Source organism: Delphinus delphis, chromosome 3 (genome assembly GCF_949987515.2).
Source record: "Delphinus delphis chromosome 3, mDelDel1.2, whole genome shotgun sequence".
Taxonomy (NCBI): Eukaryota; Metazoa; Chordata; class Mammalia; order Artiodactyla; family Delphinidae; genus Delphinus; species Delphinus delphis.
Window position 1 is genome coordinate 147,813,894 of NC_082685.1, and position 24,316 is coordinate 147,838,209.

Genomic DNA, 24,316 nt, shown 5'->3' on the forward strand with positions numbered 1-24,316 from the left:
ATGGCTGCCTCCATCCCAGGCAGAGGCAGGGCCAGGTCTGAGCCAGCTCTGTTTCCTCCAAGTGTGCATACTTTTGTTGGTACTGGCAGCCTCTGCCTTAGTGACGAGCAACACTGCAGTAAGAGGGGCTGGAGCAGGAGCCCAATGTGGGCTGGGGGGTTGTGCTGGGGTAGTCCTGGCAAGCTGGCCAGAGCCCCAGTTTTCAATCTGCTGTTCTGCCCTGTGACTGGGAGCCAGCAAGTCTGTGTGGAAGCTCTTCATGAGCAGACTCTTGGTTTCTTACTGGCCTCCAGTAAGTCCCGTTTGTTTTCAAACAGCTAAGGTGACTCATCTTCCCGATGTCAGCCCCAAGGCCTGGGGTGCCTGATATATGGCTTGAACCCCTGCTCCCCAGGGAAGATCCTTGAGCCTGTGATATCCCCCTCCTCTTCTGAGTCCCACACTAGTGGTGTGGGTACCAATTGGATCGTTTTTCCTTCCTTCCTACCAGACTCTGTTTGGCTCTTTTTTTACAGTCTTGGTTGTAGAAGAGCTGTTCTGCTAGTCCTCAGGTGGATTCCAGCAAGAGTCGCCCTATATGTAGCTGTAGTTTTGATGCGTTCATGAGGGGAGGTGAGCCCAGTGTCCTCCTACTCTGCCATCTTGACCTCTCCCTGTTGAGAAGTGTCTAAGCTTTTCAGCAATGCAAACAATTTTTCTTTAACCTCCAAATTGTTTTGTTTCTTTTTTTTTTATAGTTTGGTGATGGAATTCTACATAAATCTGGGATTTCAATATAGTAGATTGAATTTTAAATAGTTTGACATTTGACAATGTAATATAGAAATAATTGCAGCAACATGGATGGACCTAGAGATTGTCAGACTGAGTGAAGTAAGTCAGACAGAGAAAGACAAATATCACATGATATTGCTTAAATGTGGAATCTAAAAAAATGGTACAAATGAACTTTTTTACAAAATAGAAAGAGTCACAGATGTAGTAAACAAACTTATGATTACTGGGGGGAAAGTGGGGCAGGGGGAGGGGCGGGGAGGGATAAATAGGGAGATTGGGATTGACATATACACACTACTATATAAAAATAGATAACTAATAAGGACCTTCTGTATAGCACAGGGAACTTTTCTCAATACTCTGTAATGGGAAAAGAATCTAAAAAAGAGTAGATATAATAAAAAATTTTTTTATGTAGAAGTTTTATATATATATATATATATATATATATATATATATATATATATATATAAAATCTGTTTTGATCCTGGACCTATTTACTCTCAGATCAATTCTTTTTTTTTTTTTCCTCAGAAAGGAAAATCATGGGAGGATTGCCCCAGCAGGAGGTATTTCCCCCTGTGTCAGCTGCCTTCTGGCCAGGGTTAGCCAATGAGAGTTACAGGTTGGCAACTGGAAGGCCCCAGAAGGAAGAATCTAGATTATTTCTCCCCTTTGCTCTCTGCTTCAGGCAGCTTCTCTAGCAATAGCTGTATCTCCTTCATTGGTCCAGCTCCTGCTAGAAAGGTCCACCTTGGCCCCAGACTCCTTGTAATCTAGGGCCCTGGGCCCAAATAATATCATCTACTCCTTTGTATTATCTCTTGAGCCTGTGGGTAGAAGTGGGTTCATGCTTTTGCTAATCTTAGTGTTGCTTCCTCTCCCCTATTTGGTCATTTCAGCTCTTCCATCATATGTATGACCAATTCCCTGCGTTAAATTTTATCAGTTTCAAATTCTTAGTGGTTTCAGTTTCCTGGATGAACATTGGCCGATACGTTATTTATAATACATTTTAAAGAACAGTAATGTATAACCCCAAATCATTATTACAGTTTGGAAGATTCCTGATAGGTCAGCACTTGGGACATCTGCATTAGTTTAGCTTAGATAATATAAAGCCAAAAAAATCCATACAATTGGGGAATTCATCAAGATTCTTTTATAACAGATCATTTTTTTTCTCCAATACTGTAAAGCACTGAAACTATTTCTATACTGGGAATTAACTGCTGCTGGTGGTGGTGGAATGAGCGTTTTATGTGTTTATGTGCATGTATGTGCCTGTGTGTGTGTAAACACGTCCAGGGAACATTTGTTTAGTCTGCTTTAATGCTATTACAGCTAACATTTGTGTGTGTTTGTTTTCTTACCTCAGCTCTGGTAAATCCATGAAAAACAGATGAAAGCCAAATCTTTCATTATTTCTAAATCCCTGATTATGCCATGTTTCTCCTAAAATGTGTCCCGAAAGAGTAAGAGAAGCATCTGTAACTACATACAGGTTATGTCGTAGTCCCTTTAGTAACATTTTGTCCATATGGAGCTTAATTCTGTAAACTACCTATAACTAGGTATAAAATTCAGACAGAAAATAGCAATTTATCACAAATGTCCAACTGGTTTCTTCTTCTTAGTGGTTATTCCCTAATCTGAAATCCAGCCCATTCACTGCCCACTTACATTTTTGAACTGTAAAATCAATAATAAATAGCAAGAACATTCCCCTAAGAGATTAGCCATGCATTCCAACTGGAAAGAACAAGTGAAGGGCACTGCCATAGAACTGTGTGCTTGGAATTCAGTGTAGGATATAAAATATGGAAAAATGGGAATGCTCCTTTAATCAAGTTAATAATGCAATGTAAGATTGTTTAAAATTCCACCTAAATCCAGAAATGCTCTTTAAAAGCAAATATTTAGAGAAATAAGTGGGGTTTTTTTTTTTTGTTTTTTTCGGTACGCGGGCCTCTCACTGTTGTGGCCTCTCCCACTGTGGAGCACAGGCTCCGGACGTGCAGGCTCAGCGGCCATGGCTCACGGGCCCAGCCGCTCCACGGCATGTGGGATCTTCCCGGACCGGGGCACGAACCCGTGTCCCTTGCATCTGCAGGCGGACTCTCAACCACTGCACCACCAGGGAAGCCCAGAAATAAGTTTTTAATTAGTATAATCTCAGAAATAATTTTTGTATATTTTACTGACTTATTGATCTTCCTTTAATATAATTGAAACTGATCAGTTTAAAGTACACATTTTGAGCCCTCTTCAAACTAAAGGCTTGAAATCTGCCTTAGAATGTTGATATGTTGCTCTCTGAGAAAGTGCATTATTAATTCCAAATGCATATCCAACAGAACTGTGCTATGTAGAAATATTTCAACCCAAGATACTCAATTTCCTATCTGGCTTAATTATTTTTGTATATATGTGTGTATGCATGTATGCATATATATGCACACACACATATACATGTTTGAGAGTATGTGTATTTATATATTGTACACACCTATATATACAAGTATACATGTATATTATATATAATATATAAACTTAAACATATGTAAAAATACATACATACATGCACACACATGTACAATTTAGCATAAATTGTTAAATGATAGGGTATCATCTTCCACTCATGTCTGTATATCCATAGTTTATTTTTTCTCCATAAGTGTATTAATAGGAAAATGACCTAAAAAATCCATTATTAAAGAAATGTTTCCTATGATTCTATTCTTTACAATAGTGTACATAGTAAAATGTAATAAAACCCTTTGGCTCTCAAGGGCTTGCAAATTGTTAATTAGTAAACATTAAGTATATTTAAAAAATGCAAAACTATAGGAAAATCATAGTCAGTAAGTACCAATGCTATTTCACTGAATTCTTACCATCACTCTAGGAAGTAGTTATTATTAATTTTACTTTAGAGCTAGGAAACTCATCCAGAAATTAATTTAACCAAGATCACCTGGCTCGTATGTAGCTTACTGGAAATTTGAACTTAAATATGGGCAATGCTAAAGCCCTTAATTTTTTCATTATATAATGCTGATTTCCCTAATAAAAATCAATACAGGGCTTCCCTGGTGGTGCAGTGGTTGAGCGTCCGCCTGCCGATGCAGGGGACGCGGGTTCGTGCCCCGGTCCGGGAGGATCCCACGTGCCGCGGAGCGGCTGGGCTTGTGAGCCATGGCCGCTGAGCCTGCGCGTCCGGAGCCTGTGCTCTGCAACGGGAGAGGCCACAACGGTGAGAGGCCCGCGCACAGAAAAAAAAAAAATAATAAACGATACAATAAAATTAAATATTTTGGAAGACAGCCTTTAATTAAAGGATAATTGAAATTGTACAATAGAAAATAAATTATTCATATCTGGAATGGTTTGTGAAATTTTCATAAAAGAGGAAAAATTTGATCATGTCTTAAAAACTAGGGTAGACCATGAAGAAAAGAGCAGTCTTAACATGCAAAATTTAGAAAGTAGGAAGGCACAAGTTATGTATAAGGGAGGCAAGAAAAGAAAAAAATTAAGCTAGAATGTAAGATCCAAGAGGGTCAGAGTTTGAAGATGTTGTTGAACATGTTGATTACAGCCAAATTCGGAGGGACTTATATTCCACTTCATGAAGTTTGAATATTTTGGTACATAGAAAACACTCAATAAATGTGTTTTTTGATTGAATTAATTAATTAATCCTATAAGCAATAGGGAGTGTTGATGATTTTTATTGTAGAAGCATGGTAGGATGACAGTATTGATTCATAATCATTATTCTGATGGCATTATTCAGCATGGGCAAAACTGTAAGTTGAGGGACTTCTACGTATGAAATAATGGCAGAAGAATGTAAAAGAATGGATGGATAAATGACACACTGAGAGGTTACATCAGGAAGTCAATATTTTGAGTTTCTGAAATGGAATAATTTATTAAATACTATTTTAAAAACATGTATTGAACATCCACTAGGTGCCATGTAAACAAAAGGGGACAGAGTTACAGCCTGTAACAGTCTGTAATTATGTGAAACTATGAGAACTATGTGAAAAAGATACAGGAGTATAAGAAACAGAGTGTTTAACTATGAGATTAAGAGTAATAGATAAATCATAAGGGACATCTGGATTTAATAGAATTCACCTTTAATGAATATTGAACTTGTTCAAAGGATGCATATTACAAAGTAGGAAACATCTGCTTTCTAGAGAATACACAGTTTTCTAGTAATAAGATCATTGCATTAAGATGAAAACACTGATAAAGCAATGCTATTATATATTTGGGCATACGTGTGAGTGTGATTATTTCTAGATATCGTGAAATGCAGTTTGTTAACCACTTCTCAATTTTTTGAGCATAATTTGTTTTATTTTCAATTGCTGTAACAGAATCTATAAAAAATCCTAATCTATTTAGGAATATATTTTGTATATATTAATATTTATATACTTATTTCTAATATTTATATAATATATTCTATAAACATACATAATTTGCATAAATTATATTAATAGCTTTGAAAATAATTGAATAATGTTAGTATAGCTTACATTTATATGAATTGGAATTTTTGAGTTATGATACTTTGGAATGTGTACTTTCTTTAAAATTTATTTTTAATAACATTTTTATTTTGTGTATTTATTAATTTTTTTTGGCCACACCACACAGCTTATGGATATTAGTTCCCCAGCCAGGGATAGAACCCAGGCCCCAGCAGTGAAAGCACCGTGTCCTAACCACTGGACCACCAGGGAATTTCCTTGGAATGTGTACTTTATACAAATGTTGTTCTTACACATAGATTATAGATGCTTTATATAGTATATAGTGTACACAATAAAATAAATTTTATCTATTGCATATTAGGTCTGTTCACACCTGGGAGAAGGAGAAGTCATTAGAAGAGTAAAAATGTGAATTTATTTTGAGATATTTCAACTTAGAATTCCATTCAATGAACATTTAGTGAATTTAAGTAACAAGTTAAAGTATGGTTGTAATTATTTGAATTAATCTATAACCTCTCTTCAGTTAAAAAGTCTATGATTCTTCATATTTGTTTCTAGATTGCTAACTTTCTAGAAAAATAAACTCCAAGACTAAAAATGTCCTCAACCTAACACTGTAAAAAAAACACATTTCAAATGTAGTAACATGGCACATTTCATTCAAACGTAGTGCCAGATATAATTAAGAACATTTATCCTTTCAGGGAATGGAAGTAGCAAAACTTTCTCTTTTCTAGAAGTGCCCCTTTTTTCTTGTGTACAAACAGACTGAACACCCAATGAAGTGCTTTGTGCGATTCTCAAGTGTTAATGCTCCCTATCTCTAGCTCTAAATTTCTGAACTGAATTATGAATGTGACATGCTGATTTTTAGATGACTCCGGTTAGTTAATAAAGAATTTTACATATCAACTTTTCCGCTTGCTATTGAGAGAACTTAGAATTCCCAGCAAGATTCTCCATTCTCACTCCATAATCCAAGGCTCTTAACCAAGTTGAGAGAAATGTGTGAATAACAACAAAATCTGGCCTAGAAGTTTTTTTATGCTTTGCTTATAGAAGTGGCTGAAGTTTCCTCCCTATTTCATTGTTTAAATTAATAATTAAAGAAAACAAAGTGCTGGAATATTTGAAGGATTGACAAGGGAGCCACTGGTTGTGAAGATGACAGTGGCAATCCTGCCATGTTGGTTGCTATGAACCACATTTGTTCTTTTAAGGTGATGTCACATTCCTTTACATTTTATTCAGAGTGCTTGAACGCTGGCCATTTTTGCTTTATACAATCTGAGGAAAGCAATTTGCTATCAGTGAATATAACATGAAGATAATTAAAGGATGCCTATGATTAATAAATAAGGCCATGAAACTAATCATTTTTATTTATCAAGATATTTCTGAAAGTACAATATAAAGCTATTATAGGAAGTGTTCATATAAAAAGTAAGCCTCTTTACTTCAGTTTTTGGAAAAAGCCTTTTCTTGAAGTGCCCCACTAGAAATTGCATGGGTAGAATAAGAAGTAACACACAAAAAAGTAACATTTGAGTGCAAAATTAGTAAGGCCAACTGGAACAAAATAATATCCCCCCAAATATGTGATTTCTCTTTTGGGAAAGATTCTCATTTTTGCACCTTAATAATGTTTTATCTTCAGAGTATGTGGAAAGTTTTACTTCCATTATTAAAGTAACATAGTTTCAAACATGGATCCCAGACTCCAAGGTTGCCTAAAAGTTAGTAGTAACAAATGAGAGGTACTAGTAAAGACATGAACTTTTTTTTCTCATATAGGCTAATGAATTTGATCCATGGACTATTCACAATCAGGATTTTGAAAGATAAAATTTGAATTGTTTCATTCTTTAATCAAACATTTATTTATCACATAATAAGGGTTTCTTATTACCTATATTGGAAATGGCAGGCACAGTGCTACTTGGTAGGAATTCAAAACATTTGGAGATGATCCTCAGACATTGTTTGAAGGGTACAATAAAAGTTCAAAATCCTGTTTGATTAAACATTCTCATAAATTAGGTAAAATGGATTATGCTAGTAGACTTCAAAGAGTGAAGACAGAGAAAACCACGTATTTTACTACAAAGAACTAAAAAAAGTTTTAGCTGAGCTAAATCATATGAACGTATTACAGCAAACCTATCACAAGCTTTACGTTCTCGGTGAAGATGATTGTTAGATTTTTTTCCAAGCTTTTGTTAGATTTTTTTCCAAGTTTTTGTTAGATTTTTTTCCAAGCTTTATTGTTTTATGCTAAATTTGGTATCTTAGTGACAGCATTGATGGACTGCCCGCCTGTGTGTACTTCTAAAATGGGCTGCAGCTGCTTCCCAGACTAACATCTTGGCTTAGTTTCCACATTTTTCTACTTGAACATGAAACATTACTGGAGTCCCAAATACTGGCTATTAATTGCCTCCCCTAAAATGTGGGGCAATTCTAAAATTCCGAATGGATTGCTTTTAAATTCTTTCACCCACTTCCTGGTTAGTTATCGCTCCTTTTGTATAATTAAACCTTTTTTTTTTTTTTCCAAATACTTTTTAGAAAAGCCAAGTCTCTTCCAACTTAAGTACTCCCGTACTATGGTACTTAGTATATAGCATTTCCATTTCCAAATGTTGGCGGTATAGTAGAAGGAAATATGTGTTTTTAGAGTGATTAAGGCTACACGTATTTGTGTGATTTTTAAAATTTTTATATGAACTTTTCATAAACCGTATCTTCCTGTTTGCATGAAACTTGCCATCTAGAAGTGTAAGATAGGTTGGAAGAAGGGGCTGAAGCATACGTTGCTACTCTGAGATCTGAGAAAGCTCAGACAACTTTGACTTATAATTATAAAGGCCTTCATCAGGGTTTTAAAGGGGACCCCAGAACTGATTATTACAAAGGCCATGTGTGTATCATTTCAAACCAGTTATTAGATCAATGTTTTAAAAAAAAGCACTGGTTTAAGAGTAACCCATTTTCCTACAATAAAATAAATATACAATATTTAATATTTATTCCTATATTAAGATATTCAGAAACTGATTTCTAGGTTATAGGAGCTGAAATGGACAAAGAAAATGTGAATTTCCCAGATCATTACAAAAGCATGCTTGAGGGTAAATGAAAACCAGTGACATTAACTCTGTCTGGCGGTAACTTTGAACGCCTTAGAAAAAGGTGTCAGAAATTGTTGAAAATAGGATAGATTTTTAAAGGCACAATTAATTCTGCAATGAAACATTTTTCTCTTATTTGAAAGTCTCATATAAAATGCAAAGAAAATTATTTGGCATGTTCATTCTGGAAATTCAACATTGAGATTAACATTCAAAAATCAATCAGTGTAATTTCCCAGGATTAAGTTAACAGGATTAAGGAGAAAAATATATGGTCATTAAAATAGATGCAGAAAAGGTATTTGATAAAGTCCAACACCTTTTCATGATAAAAACTCTTAGCAGTTAGGAATAGAAGGGAACTTCCTCAATTTGATAAAAGATATCAACAAAACCTCTAGCAAGCATCCTATTTAGTGGTTAAATATTGAAAGCTGCCCTTTGAGACAAATGAGATAAGAATGCCACTAACACCACCTCTATTCGTCATTTTTCTGGGGATCTTGGTCAGTGAAATGGGGTTAAATAAATAAAGAGGAAAAGTATTGGAAGAGAAGAAAAAAATTGTCATTATTTGCATATGATATAATTTAGAAAAACTAGTAAAATTAATCGATAAATTCAGCAATGTTTCTGTATACAATATTAACATAAACATTAGATTTATTTCTAAATATAAGAAAAATTTAGAACATGAAAACTATATACTTATAACTTTTAGAATAGCTTTAAAATACATTATATACCAGGAATAAATTTGACACAACATATGTAAACTCTCTACAAACAAAACTGCTAGACATGAGAGAAATTAGAGAAGACTTAATAAATGGAGAGAGGTACCATATCCATGGTTTGTAAGATTCAATATTGTAATAATATCAAATATACCCTAATAGATCTATACATTTAATGGAATTCCAATCAAAATATTTTGGTGGAAACTGACAAGCTGAAGCTAAATTATATATGGAAAAGCAAAAGACTAGAATAGAAATGACAATCTTGAAAAATAATAAAGTGCGGAATCTGACATTTTCAAATATCTAGACTTATAAAACTCTAGTAATTCAGGAATTATTCAGAATTTAATGAAGTAAGAATAGATAAATAAAGCAACACAATAGGAAAAAAGATGTTGTTTGCAGTAAATGGTTCTAGGTCAACTGGACATCATATGGGAAATAAAAGTTAAAAATTGAAGCTTACTTCAAATGATTAAAAAAGAAATCATGTCTCCATGAACTGTAGATCTAAATGCAAAGGTAAAACTATGTGTCTTCTGAAAAATAACAAAGGAGAATGTCTGTGGTTTGAGAGTTGATAAATGCTTCTTGAGTTGGCTACAAAAACCCTTTGCTATAAAAGTAAGACTTCTAAAGTGAACTTTATTAAAATTGATTCCTTCTGTTCATTCAAAGTCACCAGTAAGAAAGAGAAAAGACAAACCACAGAGTGCAAGAACATGTTGGTAATACTGAAAAAGGACTCATATCAGGAGTATGCAGAGAGTTTCTTAAAATCATTAAGGAAAATACAGACAACTCAGTCTAAAAGTAATGGGCAAAATTATTGAAGAGGCATTTCGCAAAAGAAGATATTCAAATGTCCAATATGCATATACTAAATTGCTCAATATCATTTGTCATCAGAAATTCAAATTAAAACCCTAATGAGGTAATACGAAAAATGAAACCGAATGAATTAACTTAAAATGAACTTAAAAAATTTAAAAGCTGAAAATGAAAAATTCTTGATGAGGATATTGAGCAACTAGAACTCTTCCATTCAGATGGTATTTATGTAAAACGAGCCAGCCACTTTGGAAAACTGAATAGAAATATCTACTAAAGCAGAACATTTGGGTGCACAAATTCTATGACCAGGCAATTCTACTATGGGTGTGTACCTAACAGAAGTGAAAACCTGCGTGCACTCAACAACATGTATGGGAATGTTCATAAGAGCAGCTGAACACCTGGTATGACCAAGTCAATTGTGGCATACTCACACTAAGTGATGCCAAACAGTAATGTCAGTGGAGGCACTGCTGCTACACACAGCATAGTGGATGAATTTCACACACATAACGTGGAGCAAAAGAAGAGTCGTAAAGACTAGGCACAGTAGAGATCTATTTCCATACAGATCAAAACCAGGTAACACAAAGAGATGGCCATAGAAGGTAGCCTCCTAGTTACCTTTTGGAAGTAAGATAGCAACTTGAGCGGACAGAAAGGAGGTTTCTGTGATGCTGGAATTGTTCCATTTATTTATCAGAGTGGTGGTTATATAGGTATGCTCACTTCCTGATCATTTATCAAGCTAAACATGTATACTTTGCTCATGTTGTAGTGTGTAGAAAAGACTTCAATAAGTTAATTTTATTAAAAATATATTTGGCATTTCTATAAAGAAGATGTCACTGAATTATTTCCTTAAAATAAATTTTAAAAAAATGCGTATTTCAAATCAGAGAGCTGGTATTCCTGGTTAAACATCAGGTTTGTGGGGAGGGTTATGTGAATTACTTGGTGGAGAAATAGAATCTTTAGTTTGTACAACTTAAAGCAATTTCTGTAGTGCCAGAAACAATTCTACTCCTTGTTCACAGATGCTGAAATAAAACCATAAGTGGGTTAAGCAACTTACTAATCATCACAACCAGAGGAACATGAAACAGGAGACAGAATTATTAAAATCCTGCCAAGATTCTCTATTCTGTCAGAAGCTCTGTTGGCAGGTTCTTTCCTCATTTTAATTGGCATTACATTATTTTTTGAAAGTTCTGATTTTAAAGGAGACAATGGATACTAGATAATTCTCCCAAGTATGAGAGCCATGTTCCATAGATCAACCTGTAGGCATTTTGTAGTTAGTAAACTGATGATGCTTTTAGAACTGCTTATGGTTTTGAACTTCAGAAAATGGCTACGCAATATCACATTACAAGGAGCACTGCAAAAGGACCCTTCTCCCTTCAACACGGCTTGTGCTCAGTGTTCTGTGGCTGTTTTGTGCTGTGCTCTTTATGTGTTTTTAATTATTATTGTTTACGATGATGATGTTTTAATTGTTGATATAGCACCCTGAGCATATGGGTGGAAGCTTTGTAATAATTGAAAAATATTATTATAGTAGTTCCTGGAAAGTAGAGAAATCATCAGGGCTCCTTTGAGTTCTTATGGGAACCGATTGCACCAAGAATCAACATATTTCCTGTGGGGAAGTAGGAGGTAAGATTAAAAAGCACATCTTTCGCTGCCTTCAGTCGAGTCCCTGCTGCTCCCACTGCCTTTGTGACTAACAAGGTTTACTTATTTGCTTGGTTTTGTTTAATTTGATAACTCCCAGTGTCAGCCCTGTTTTCCCCACAATCTCAATGGCATTTTCTAAGCCTGAGAAATACACAAAACATACACAACATATGCATGTTATCAGTGATAACATTCCTTTTTGATGGACATTTTAACTTTATGCAATGTCTGTAACTATTATTACTATGAAAAAAATTTATTTGTTAACTTTAATGGACAAAAGAGATTTGCAAAAATTTGAGCATTTATGTGTGCTGTGATTTGTTCACTATCTTTTTTTGTTACATCATAATAGTTTTCATTGCTATGAAAGTGATAGTAATCGAAATTTTCGTGGTGCTTTTGTTCATGCTTTTTTTGTGTGTGGATAAGAAAATAGTGGTTGTCCTAGGGGAAAGCATGATGAGTGATTATATTCTTTCAAATGCCTTCCTATGTTTTCTGCTAAAGTGCAGGCAGTATTTAATGGTTTCAAAAACTTCATTTGACCATATAGGTCAAATAATTCTTGTGTTCCTTCTGTTATGAAACAAAGGACCATGCATTAGGTATTATCATCATCTGTAGATCAAAATTCTTATTCTTAAGATTGGATTATAAAATGTCTGCAATAAAGACAAGTTCTACCTAATATTTATTGATTGATTTTATTTTTTAGAGGAAGTAGAATGTGAAGTATTCCGATTGATCAATTTTCATAGACTTCAGGCAGATGAGAGTAGGAAAGAGAATTTCATGCTTTTTAGAGATTTTATACAATAAATAATCACCTCAATTTTAACTAGAGAATCCTATTAATCAGCTAACAAATGTTGTTACTAGTCTTTGCGTGTCTGACAACTAAGAATGACTTACTTCTATTGATGACTACTTTAAAAACAAAAAAGATACCTCAAAATGGAATTTGCATTTCTGAAAACATGAAAATCATCAAAAGTTTTTTATAGAAAACATTTGCAATTAATACTATAGTTCTACAATTTTATCTTGAATTTGTTTGAACGATTAAACATGAGGGGCTGTAGCACCAAGATGTATTTCACAGAGAATATTTAATGTATAATTTTTAAAATTTTATATTGATTAAAGAATTTGAAAATATGCTTTTTAAAAGAATAACTTCAAAGGAGAATAGAATATACAAAAATTAATCCCCTAAATATAATTCTGCAGGTGAAATGTACAAAATGCATACATTTCCCTGACTTTCTTCTGAGGTGAGCACAGCCATTAACTATTCACTGGAAAGATTGACTTTACTATATCCTGACAGGAGCTAAAACACAACCCAAGGTGGGAAGATTGTGGGAGTTTCTAGAAGAGATACTAGGAAACAAATATTTTTCCTTATTTTCCTGATCGAGATAAACATTTTGCAAACTATGAATTCACTTTTTATTTCTGAATAGAAAGAAGGGAAGAATTCTAGAGAGCTCACTGAATATCCTATCTTGTCCATTATTCGATATATTAGTTTAATGACACACATTTCAGCTGCATCTGATATTCTTTTGATGGTATACCAGGAATTCTTGAACTGTAGAAATGACTATTCCACTCTTTCCAAGTAGACTTGACGACTCCCTTTTTCTTCTGCTGTATCCCTTTTACAGTATCTATCACATGTTATGCACATTAGTTTACACATTTATCTCTCTCTCCATCAGATTGTGAATAAACTATGTCTTCATAGCCCCAGGACTTTCCCAGTGCCTCTCCACAAGTGTGTGTTCAGTAAGTGATTTGGAAATGGTTACGAGGCTGAATAAATGCTTTAGCAAACCATACCTCATTGACCTAGAGATGTGTATATAACATCTTAGTGCCAATTTGGGAAGCTATTTTAGAGGACTGTCCAAGAACTAAGTATAATCAATTACTTTGGGGTAGTTGGAATGCAACTCAGTAAGCAACCCTGTCCAAGTAATAAGTTACTGAGAGCATTTACCCAGCACCAATTTCAAATTAATGAACCACAATGCATTTTGGCTGTGGGTATATCAAATTAGGAGTAACTGTGCTTAGAGCCACGGAGGTTTAAAAAATGCAGATTCTACATGAGGTTTGCAAAAGTGAACAATGACTATAAGATATACTAAGACCTCTATGAAAATATTTATCAGCACAAATATAAGGAAATGCCAAGTTTGTTATGGATTGGTATTGGTCATAGATACTGACTATACGGTGATGCAAAAAATCCAGGAAACTTGCATGAGAAGAGCATCTTGATAAAACCGAGATAGAGACATCTCCTACAGCTGAGAGTGCAGCACTAAGGCACTAGACTTAATATAAGAACTTTATTATACGTACACATATTTTCCACTAGAGCTCCAACTAATTATATCTTTGTTTTGGAACTTTGATTATGACATGGGGAGGTTTTTCTAAGACATTGAAGATGCAATTTTAATATTTCTCTTTCCTATAGTAAGCCAATTATTTCTTTCAAAATCTTACATGACAGCTAAAGGAACAATTCATTAGTGTAGTCGTAAGAGAGGAGTCAGAAATAATCATGCTGCTTTTTGGAACTAGAGTTGGAGCACATCACAGTGGGCACAGGATTAATGCTGCTGTGCACCAACCTTTAATGGGTGTTTTGGGTACATGGTGGTAGGATTGGGGCTGACTGGGCCATTTGGACATTCGCCTGTGCCTTACAGTATTGCTCTTTTGGCAGAAGCTGTCAGAGCTTCTTTCCAAGTTTGCATCTGGTCAGGGACAGAACTCTGTTTCTTGTTCTTTTATGCTTTGTCTCTCCACATCCCATTATCACACTCTGGATGAATGCTCTCTCTAGGTTCTGTGACCTGAACCCTTTACTGCCCAGTACAGAAAATGAATGTGAGAACAGAACTCAGCCCCTAACTCTCTACTGCATCCTTTAAATTCTCTCACAGTTTTCTTATAACAAATTAGGGAACATACACATACAGGATGATGGAAACAGTGGTAAAAGGGAGAAATTACACAGATCAGGCAGATGAAACCCAGACCACTTCCAATTCCCTGCACTCATGTATTTCTTTTCATTCTCATTTTGGATACTTTCCCTACGTTTCATTTCACTTTTGTACTTCGGCCAGCACACAAATTCAGCTGCAGATTTTTTTTTGTTTGACCTTACTAAGAATGAATCCCAAATTCCTATTCAAATGAAAGCAAAATTTCCAAATATAGGGGTTGGAGTCAGTTATGAACACACAAAGGTAGAATCAAATGAACGAAGTAAGAATAAAAAGTAGAGAGACAGGAAAAGAGGATGGAAAAAACTTGCAGAATTAATGAAACAGAATTTGAAAGCATATGATAAGTTCTGTTAACATGTTCACTGTAAGTTAGGTGACATTTCTCTTCATCTTTGTTATGGCTGCACAGGCTCAGTTTACCCCAGTTATCGTGGCAAGCTGATTAAGAGTTCTGAAACCCCATCTGTCATTAAACCGTCTCAATGTATTATTAAAACAGCAAAACGACTTTTCCTCCAGGCAAACAGAATAAAACAAACTGCAACAACTTATGCTGTGTCTATACAACACAGAGCGAAATGGAAAATTCTCATTCTCCACTTATTTTGATCAATGTGAATAATGAAATCTGAGAGCTGAAACCACATTTTTACTTTGTGGACCTCAGGAGCCTGTGTGGTTGTCATATCTTGGTCAGATCAGAATACTGTGTCAAATATTTTTGGTTGTTTTGGCTTTGGCCCAGCTATATATTGCAGAGAGACTTCAGCTGGTTAAACTTCATTTTCTTTAGTTTTTTTTTTTTAATTACATTGCCCCATGAAATAATATAACAAAGGAAAATTAGGTATGCTTCGATGGAAGGAATGTAAAGAAATCAGTATTATTAAGAGTATTTAGATTGATAGCCAAAAAGATGGGGAAGAATTAGAAGGAGTTTAGGAATCTATTTTCTGCAACTCCATTAATCGTTCATTCATAAAACATGAATGGTACTAGGTACCTTCCAGTATTTCTGATACATATAGAAACTATAGTGCCTTCTATCAGGAAGCTTGAAATCCAAAGAGAGAGAGAGAGAGACAGAAAAAGAAGTGATTGCTTACAATATAATGGGGAGGAATAATGTATGGGTTATAAGCTACTGCAGGATGAAATGGGAATAGACGTGGGGTTCACAGAAGGCTTCCCATGGAAGTTGATAATGATCATGAATACTCACTATGTACTAAGCACTAGATTAAGCTCTTTGTGTGCATTAACTTATTTAATCTCTAGTAAAACTTTGAGAGAGGTACTGTCATTATACTCCTTTCACATATGAATAAACATGTTCAGAGAGACCTTTTCCCCAAAGCCCCTAAGTAGACAAACAGATTTGAATCTAGCTCTGTCTGATTTTACAGCTGAGGGGTCTTAACCTCTAGGCTCTAGTTTAAACTAAGTTCTAAGGGACAACCTATGCAAATAACTTTCCACTAGGAATTGCAGTCCTAAGTGTATACGTCAGGGGGTGCTCATTTGTGTACATAAAGGGTTAAGACAAAGAAGTTTACTGTAGCATGTTTTGTCTTTTTTTTAAATATGCAATTAGCTAATTGTCCACTAATGAGAGTATATCTTTAAAAAATCTTAGGCATTTATAAAGGATGATATCGAATACTGAGAGAAGAATCAGCCTATCTGGATTAAAAACCTAGCTCTGCTGTTTCCCTGCAGTGTGAACTTGGGGAAATAGCTGAACTTTTCTGTGACTCTGTTTTCTCATCTGTAAAATGGAGATGATAAGAGCATCTAACTCATTTGTGGGAATTAAAGGAAACAATACAAATAAACCACCAAAAGTATCTTGCACATACTAAGTGTTCAATAAATATCGGCTAGTATTATGTAATGGACCTTCTGTATAGTTAAAAGGAACACTTATATGTACCTAAAATGGAAAGTTCCCAAAGACATATTTCTGAGCGTAAGTAAGTTGCAGACAGTTGACATAACATGATAATGTTTATAAACTATATATTTTCATAGATACATATCATTTATATAAGCACATTTAAAAAAAGACACCTGACAAAGTTTTCCTCTCTCTCTCTCTCTCTCTCTCTCTCTCTCTCACACACACACACACACACACACACACACACACACACAAACAGTCCTTCAAAGCATCAATACAGCTATCATAACTAAGTCTTTACTGATTGTGTTTACGCGTGTTGGTCAGGGGAAAAGAATGACTTGAGTGAGGGAGGAGGGAGGACTACCTGTTAAAGTTACTCTTTTCATTTGCTTTGACACAAGCATATACACATATAAATATGTGTATGCCTTTCTAAAATTGGAGAAAAATCAAGTTTTGTTGTTCCATTGAGAACAAAAATACATTCTGGAAAGATTTCACATGTGCTCCTGCCAAATATGGCTTTCATCCTATTTTCAAACAAATATTGATGTCTTTTGCTAGCAGGACTCTTTAAAAGAGTAATGAAGTATAAATGTTTTCCTATCACTAAAATTATGTGCCCCTTTGGGGAGATATTTAGATTTTCTTAATTTCTTTGGGGTTTCTTAGCATTCATGATTTTGATGGGTATTTTTGAGTAATGGCACTGCTGTTTTTAATCCCTTCATCTCTGAGGGTACAATTGCTACCATCATTTGCTCTTTGCCCAGATGTATGTTCTCTATTTCCTTCTTTGCTATTAGAGCTGGGCCACATTCTGACTGTTCCCGCAGGAGGACATGGCCAACCTCACACTAGTGATTTTTGTGCATTCTTTCTCAAGCTATGTCAGTCATTTTGCTCATACCACTAGAGGAGTTTCAGCAAAGCTTGTGAAAAGCATAGCTTCTCTAGAAGTGTGGGAAATGATCAAGTTCTTGGAACATCAGGAGGAAGTAAGATTTCTGGGAAAAACAAAGCTCTGTTATCAACTAACTTTTAGAGGTTCAAGAAAATGGATATCTGTGTCTTGATGCTAGATCTGTCATTTTTTTGGTAAGGAGTGAAGGATTCTCTTTTCAATTATCTTCAACCTCTTTTTCAGATATTTTAAATTGTTTATTTTGGCAGAGAATGTGAACATGCATGCATATAAATATATGAATTCGTGTCATATCTATATCTATCTATCATCTGTCTAATCTAATCCATCAAGAGTGCCAAGCATAGCATTTTTTAAACGCCAGAAAATACATTCTTTTTAATTTTAAAAGTTGACAGTTTATTTTTAAAAGAAAGTAACTTATTTTCAAGAAAGTAATTCCAAACAGAAAATATGCAGTATGTCTACAGCATTTAGGACATTGATTTATTATTTGAGAGTTATTAACTATCTGAGGTCCTAGGTAACAAAAGAAGAAAATATTCCACTTAAATATCGTAGTGTAACTAATAAAATAAGTGTGCACTGATTTTGCAGTTTACAAGGCTCTTTCTCATTCCTCTTGTATTTTTATCTTTATGCAAAAAATTATAAAATCAGTCAATTACTTTTTATTTTATTAGAGAAAACTGATTATCTTTTTCAAAGATAATCAGATTTTCAAAATTACATGTCATTTTTCCCCCAGGACTCTAATATTTATGATTAATGGAGAAAAGTTTTAAAATTAAATCACTGCTTTTCTTATAGTGATAAGCTACTTTGAGCAGAAGCCTTTTAGGTTTACATAAATCTGCAAGGAACACTGGCTTTAGAACAAGAAGGTGTACCTTAGTATTTTTCTATTGCTAGCTGTAGACTTTATAAGTTAGTATAACAACAATATTTTCCATTTAAAAATAATCTTTTTAATCATAGATTTTTCAATCATCTTTTTGTAATCTATTTTAAAATAACATTTATTTTTTCTGCTTTTTTTATGTCTAACATACAAACCTTACTTTTTCCTTAGAAAATTTAGAAATTATAGAATGATATAATCCCAGAGAAAATTAGTCAGTTGGAATTCTATCACTGAGAATAAAATAAGTTAACATTTTGGTTTATATATTTCCAGATTTGTATATAGATACAGCTTTAAAATAAAGGTGCTATGCAGTAATGTTTGATAACCTGCTGCTTTAAATAATAATATAAGTATTTTCTAGATTATTAGATGTATTTTTAAATGACTTTGAAATTGTATGGTGTTTAGTGGTATGCGTGTATCAAAGTTTTTTTTGTTTTGTTTTGGTTTTGTTTTTTGTTTTAACTAACTTCCTATTCTTTGTCATTTATATTACCTACTAAGTTTGCTTATAAATTAGGCTTTCAAACTATCTTTGCTCAACACAAATATAACTTGGTATTTTTTTTTTGTATCTGAATTAACTGTTCATGTTTGTTACACATTTTCTTTTGGGATATTTCTTAGGCATATTTTCATGGGCTATTGATTTATAAGAACTAATTTTATATTGAGGTTATTAGCACTGTATCTACTCTAATGTTACCAATATTTTTCTTAGTTTGTATTTTATCATTAAATTTAGTTTTTTTAATTCATGAGTTTAAAAATATATTCTTATTTTTCTTTCTGGTATATATATATATATATATATATGCACATATAAATATATATATATAATTAGTATTTAGAAATGCCTTTCCCAGACTAATCTGAAACTTAATTGTGCCTTCCTCCACTACTGCTACAGTTGGACTCATTCTCTTTGACATTTTGATTGTTATAAAATTTGAAGAATGTATTGGTAAAGAAGAAAGGAGAAGGTGAATTTCAACAAGTTGCATTAAGACCTAGGTAGAATTGATGAGGCTTGAGGGAATGCAGAAAGTTTAATAGCTGGGATCATGGGGAACTAGAAGAAATGTGATTGATGTCTAGGGTGGATAAATAAATATTAGAGAATATGAGGAACTTGTCATCTGAAAAAGAGGAAATTACCTTTGTCAGAGAAAAAGCACTTTTAAATTGGAATGATCACATCACGTGACATCTTTTCAGCGAAATAGAGATACAAGAATCTTCTGAAAGCAAAGATTTGGAGTGGAGGAAGAGTGAAGTTGCACTAGACTTTCAGGTTAAGTTCAAAGGCAAGTACTTCCGTAGTGCTGCAGAAATTCTTAGCAGTGAAAGAAATATGACAGGAAGCAGGAAAAAAACAAACAAACACAAAGAAAGTACAACAGTAATCCTTAATATTATTTAATGTTGTAGTTGTTTTTATAGATTGGATAAGGACTTGATGAGAGCTATGAATCCTCCCCTCAGATAAATGCATGTTTATACTATTTTGCAAACAATTTTAGAAAGTGAGATGACTCTCTTACACTGAGTTAAGGACCTTTACTTTAGGGGACATATAAGACTTCCTCCCTAAATCTGTAGCCAGCCTGAGGGAGCCTTATATCTAGATGGAAAAATGGAATCTTCAGAAACACGATAATGTCATATTGCAGCATATGGGTTTTAATTATAAAGAATAAAGTGAGAATAAATGGAAAGGCATAGAGACATGTTCACTTTCTTTGGTTATTACTTTGTTTCTTTTTTCTACTCCTCAGGCTGCTCTTTGGGTGGGTATCTTCTCTCTTCCTTTATATCTATACTTCTAACGGATGTGGGTATATTCCTTGATTGGCAGTTGCCTTCACCCTTGAAGGCTAAGCATGAACCTATGAACCTATGAAAATGAGAGATAAAATCATTTATCAGAGTGGCTTCTACTAAAGTACTTAAGCTGAAAGTCCAAAAATAGGTTGTTCAGTTTTCTACATGATCCCATCCATATTGTGATGACAACAGGGTAAGCAGGTATACTGCAAACAATAAAGGAGTGTATTTGACTCATGTATACTTCAAACCTAGCAAAGACTGCATTGAGAATTGGTAAAGAACATGACTCATAATGGGAACTCCATTTGTGATAAATCCCTTGTCTTCATAAAGGATTCAAAGGAAATTAACTCACCATACTATTTACTGAAAATGTTTGTTGTCTAAGGCTGTGTCTATCCAACTGAAAATGAGCAGAGTACATTATTTTCTGCTGTTCTAATGCCAATATTAATGTCAGTGTGGATTTCTTCATGGTCGATTTGATAATTTCTTCGGAGATGGGCCATTCTTATAAAACAATAACAGGCAACTGGAATCAATTGCACTGTATTGACAAGGTTTATTGTTTTCTCTGAAATCATTTGAAAAGACATACATGTGAATTTCACTCAGAAGAAAACTTTGGTTACAAAAGTCCTTATGCTCTGTGTCTCCCCCCAGAAACATTTGGACCTTTAGAAACATATTTTATGTATAATGTGAATAGGGTATTAAATATATAGGAGACACTCAGGTAAAAATGGAAAGATTCGAAATCATAAAAGTAACAAAATAAACCCCAAAAATGTGAAATGATAATCTCAAATAAGTTATAACAGAGATAATTTGGAGTATTTAGGCACTCTCTTGTCTCTAGACATTTAATGCTGAATTGTGGTGAACACTGCACTTCAACAGAAATTAAAACAGCCTGATGTGATTCCATCAAAGATGGAGATGCAGGTAAAATTAGTTATCTCCAGGCTTTATGCACAGATGAATATGGCAATAGGAAAAAAAAGCTAGTACAGATAAACTGAAGGAAAGGCTGAAGCTTGCTGTGCATCTGTAGAAGTGATATATGTATTGATGTGGTACAATATGATGATTGATTAATCTTTACCAAAACAATTTAGTATTTTAATTATGTTCAATTTATAATTGAGAATACATATTCTTTAAAAAAAATCAGTTGTAATCTCCCCTCCTTCCCCACAGACTGATTCATCCAGGGTTCTCTACATAACAATGTAGACGTAATAATTTAATCATAAAGTAATTTACAAAATCACTTTTAAATTCTTGAGGACTTCAAAGAGCTAATAAAAATAAAATTATAGGGCTTCCCTGGTGGCGCGGTGGTTGAGAGTCCGCCTGCTGATGCAGGGGACACGGGTTCGTGCCCCGGTCCGGGAAGATCCCACATGCCGCGGAGCGGCTGTGCCCGTGAGCCATGGCCGCTGAGCCTGCGCGTCCGGAGCCTGGGCTCCGCAGCGGGAGAGACCACAACGGTGAGAGGCCCGCGTACCGCAAAAAAAAAAAAAAAATAAATAAATAAATAAAATAAAATTATAGAACAAGAGAATATAGGGGTTACAGTAATGACACAAACATAGCAAAATAAAGACATACAGTCCATGAAGATCTCTACATTATTTTTTTACTTTTAAGTTTTGATGAAACTAAACACTAACTCATTAGCTTAATCAGCAATCCTGTTGCTATAGGGTCTGAAGGATGCTAAGTCAGGCCTGATATTGGGAGATGGGGGACTCCTCTAATGGGCAACTTTGGCTTGAAGATTCACCAACAGCCTTGCCAAGCTTTCTTAAAACTGCCACATTCTCTACTACTCGTGCACCTGACATTCCTTTCTTTTCTTTCCCCTCACAAGGGTCAGCCCTGCATACTGTCAGTTCTCCCACCCTCCTCCAGCTCCTTCCCCAGTTTCCTTCACAGATGTTTTCCCTAAAAAAATTTTGCACGTCTAATTCTGTCTAGGGGTCATTTGCTTCTCACAGTACCCAAATAACACAAGTGGTATCAGGAGTTATCCAAGAAAACAAGATAAGTATTTAGGACTGGCAACTCATCGCCCTGTGGGTGAAGAGGAAGGATATTGTTCTGTTTGGTAGGTGGGGCAATGGTACTCCCTTGTACAAAGCAATGTTAATTGCTAAGGATTTCACTGCTGGTGGCAGGAAAATGTCTCTGTGGAGAACAAGTCTGTGATAGGGGATGAGGATTCAGGCATTCGAAAGTTTTTTGTTAACAATGCTTTTAAAGACAGTGAACTTGGCTAGTTCTTTCTAAGTTGTATTTATGCCCTGCAGAGGGATAATAGTAAGAGACTGAGGGCTGTTAACAAGCTTTGGTATCTTACAAAGAGGCCCTTATTTCCTGTAGTGAAAACACAGAGCTGTTCAACAGGCTGAAGATCTAATAGAGTTGCAGGGCTTCAGAGACATTTGAATGATCACCCAGTGTTCTGCTTTGTTATGCCAAAGCCAGGGTGCTGGCTGGGAAAACCTGGGGCCCTGAGACATAGGATGGGGATATCTTGATACTAGTTCTGCATTTGTCCATGAACCTTCTGGGCTTCAGAGGTGGACTACCTTCCTGAGAAAGAGCTATCACTCTTACTGAAGGCCTTGTGGCCAGCCTGGCACTGCTCTCCCCCACCAGCAGCTGCTTGAGCAAGTAGCAGCTGGTAGTAGGCACTGTGCTCTGTCTGCTGGCTCCTCTGGTTCTGGTTAAGCAGCTGATGAGCTCAGCTGAGCTGGACATGAACTGCATGTGTCAGCTGCACAGCTGTGGAGGTGATGATGCCATCATGGTGCTGCTTGGTGGCCTTGTCTACTGGTCACCATCCTGGTGCTGGCTGGCCTGGCCATTTGCCCTGCTTGGCCACTGGCTGCCATGTTGTCAGTAGGCATTGCTCTGGTTGCCTCAGGCTCACTCTTGCTGCTGGGTTTGCTGCTGTATCAAGTGGGTGTGATTGGACACTGCCTACCCTTCTGTGTGGCTGCCTGCCCACCCCCTGCTGCCCAAGGTGACCACCACAGTGGCAATGGAAGCATCTTCAGCATCTCACGATGGTTGTCTGCTGGCCAGTGTCATGCAGCCACATCCAGCCTCATATGACCTAGCCAGAGCCCTTCTTTCCATCACTTGCCTCAACATCCTGAGTGGTGTATATGTGTGTGTGTGTGTGTGTGTGTGTGTGTGTGAAGAAGATGGTGAGCGTATTTGAGTAGGTGCATATCCCAGGACTGTATAGCCCTCTGGTGGGATTGCATGATGTGTGATTCAGAGCCTATGGGTACCTACACATTCATACCACAGGAAGGTGAATGTATGTCTCCTTGGAACCCCAGTTTTTGTCCATGGAACTGTGAGAGTCTGCCTCTCTGCTGTACGTGGAGTCTCTAGGCCAAGAAGTGTCTGGGATCCCTGAAATGTCTTGACTCCTATTACCAACACCCGTCAAATCCAACCCTGCCTTGTAACACCCATCAGGAATTTCCACAGGAGTGACTATTTGTCCACACCAGAGACTGCACCAAGGACCCTTCACTGAGAAGAGTAACTGGTGGCTAAGTGGAAAGAACATGGGCTCTGGAATGTGACAGGTCAGGATGAGAATCTTTCCTCTAACACTTACCAGCTGGGGAACTCGGACAAGTGACTAACCTTTCTGAGCCTCAGTTTCTTGAGGGTCGTGGTCATAGTCCTGGTTGTGGTAATTAATTGTGAGGATCGAATGGCATCACGCATGGAAGGATTGGACACGTGGTAGATGTGCAATAAGAATAGTGGCTGTTGAAACAAAAACACAAGATAAACAAATGAAAAACTCTCCTCCCAAGGAGACAGGTGAGCCCCTTCTCCATTTCTTGCTGCAGGCTGATACCTGGTAAGTCCCAGGATTACCTCAAAAAGAAGGCCTCAAAAAGGAGAGAGACTATATACAATGAATGAGTTGAAAGAAATAGCTAATAAGTACTTGAACCAGGAGAATACCCCTGTGATGGGAATTTGAAGATGCT

The 24,316-nt window shown here is 35.6% G+C and overlaps 1 pseudogene; it reads left to right on the forward strand.

Annotated features, from left to right (window-relative positions):
- On the forward strand, window positions 1-23,411 carry LOC132422485 (transmembrane protein 125-like; annotated as a pseudogene).
- The last annotated feature ends 905 nt before the right edge of the window (window positions 23,412-24,316 follow it).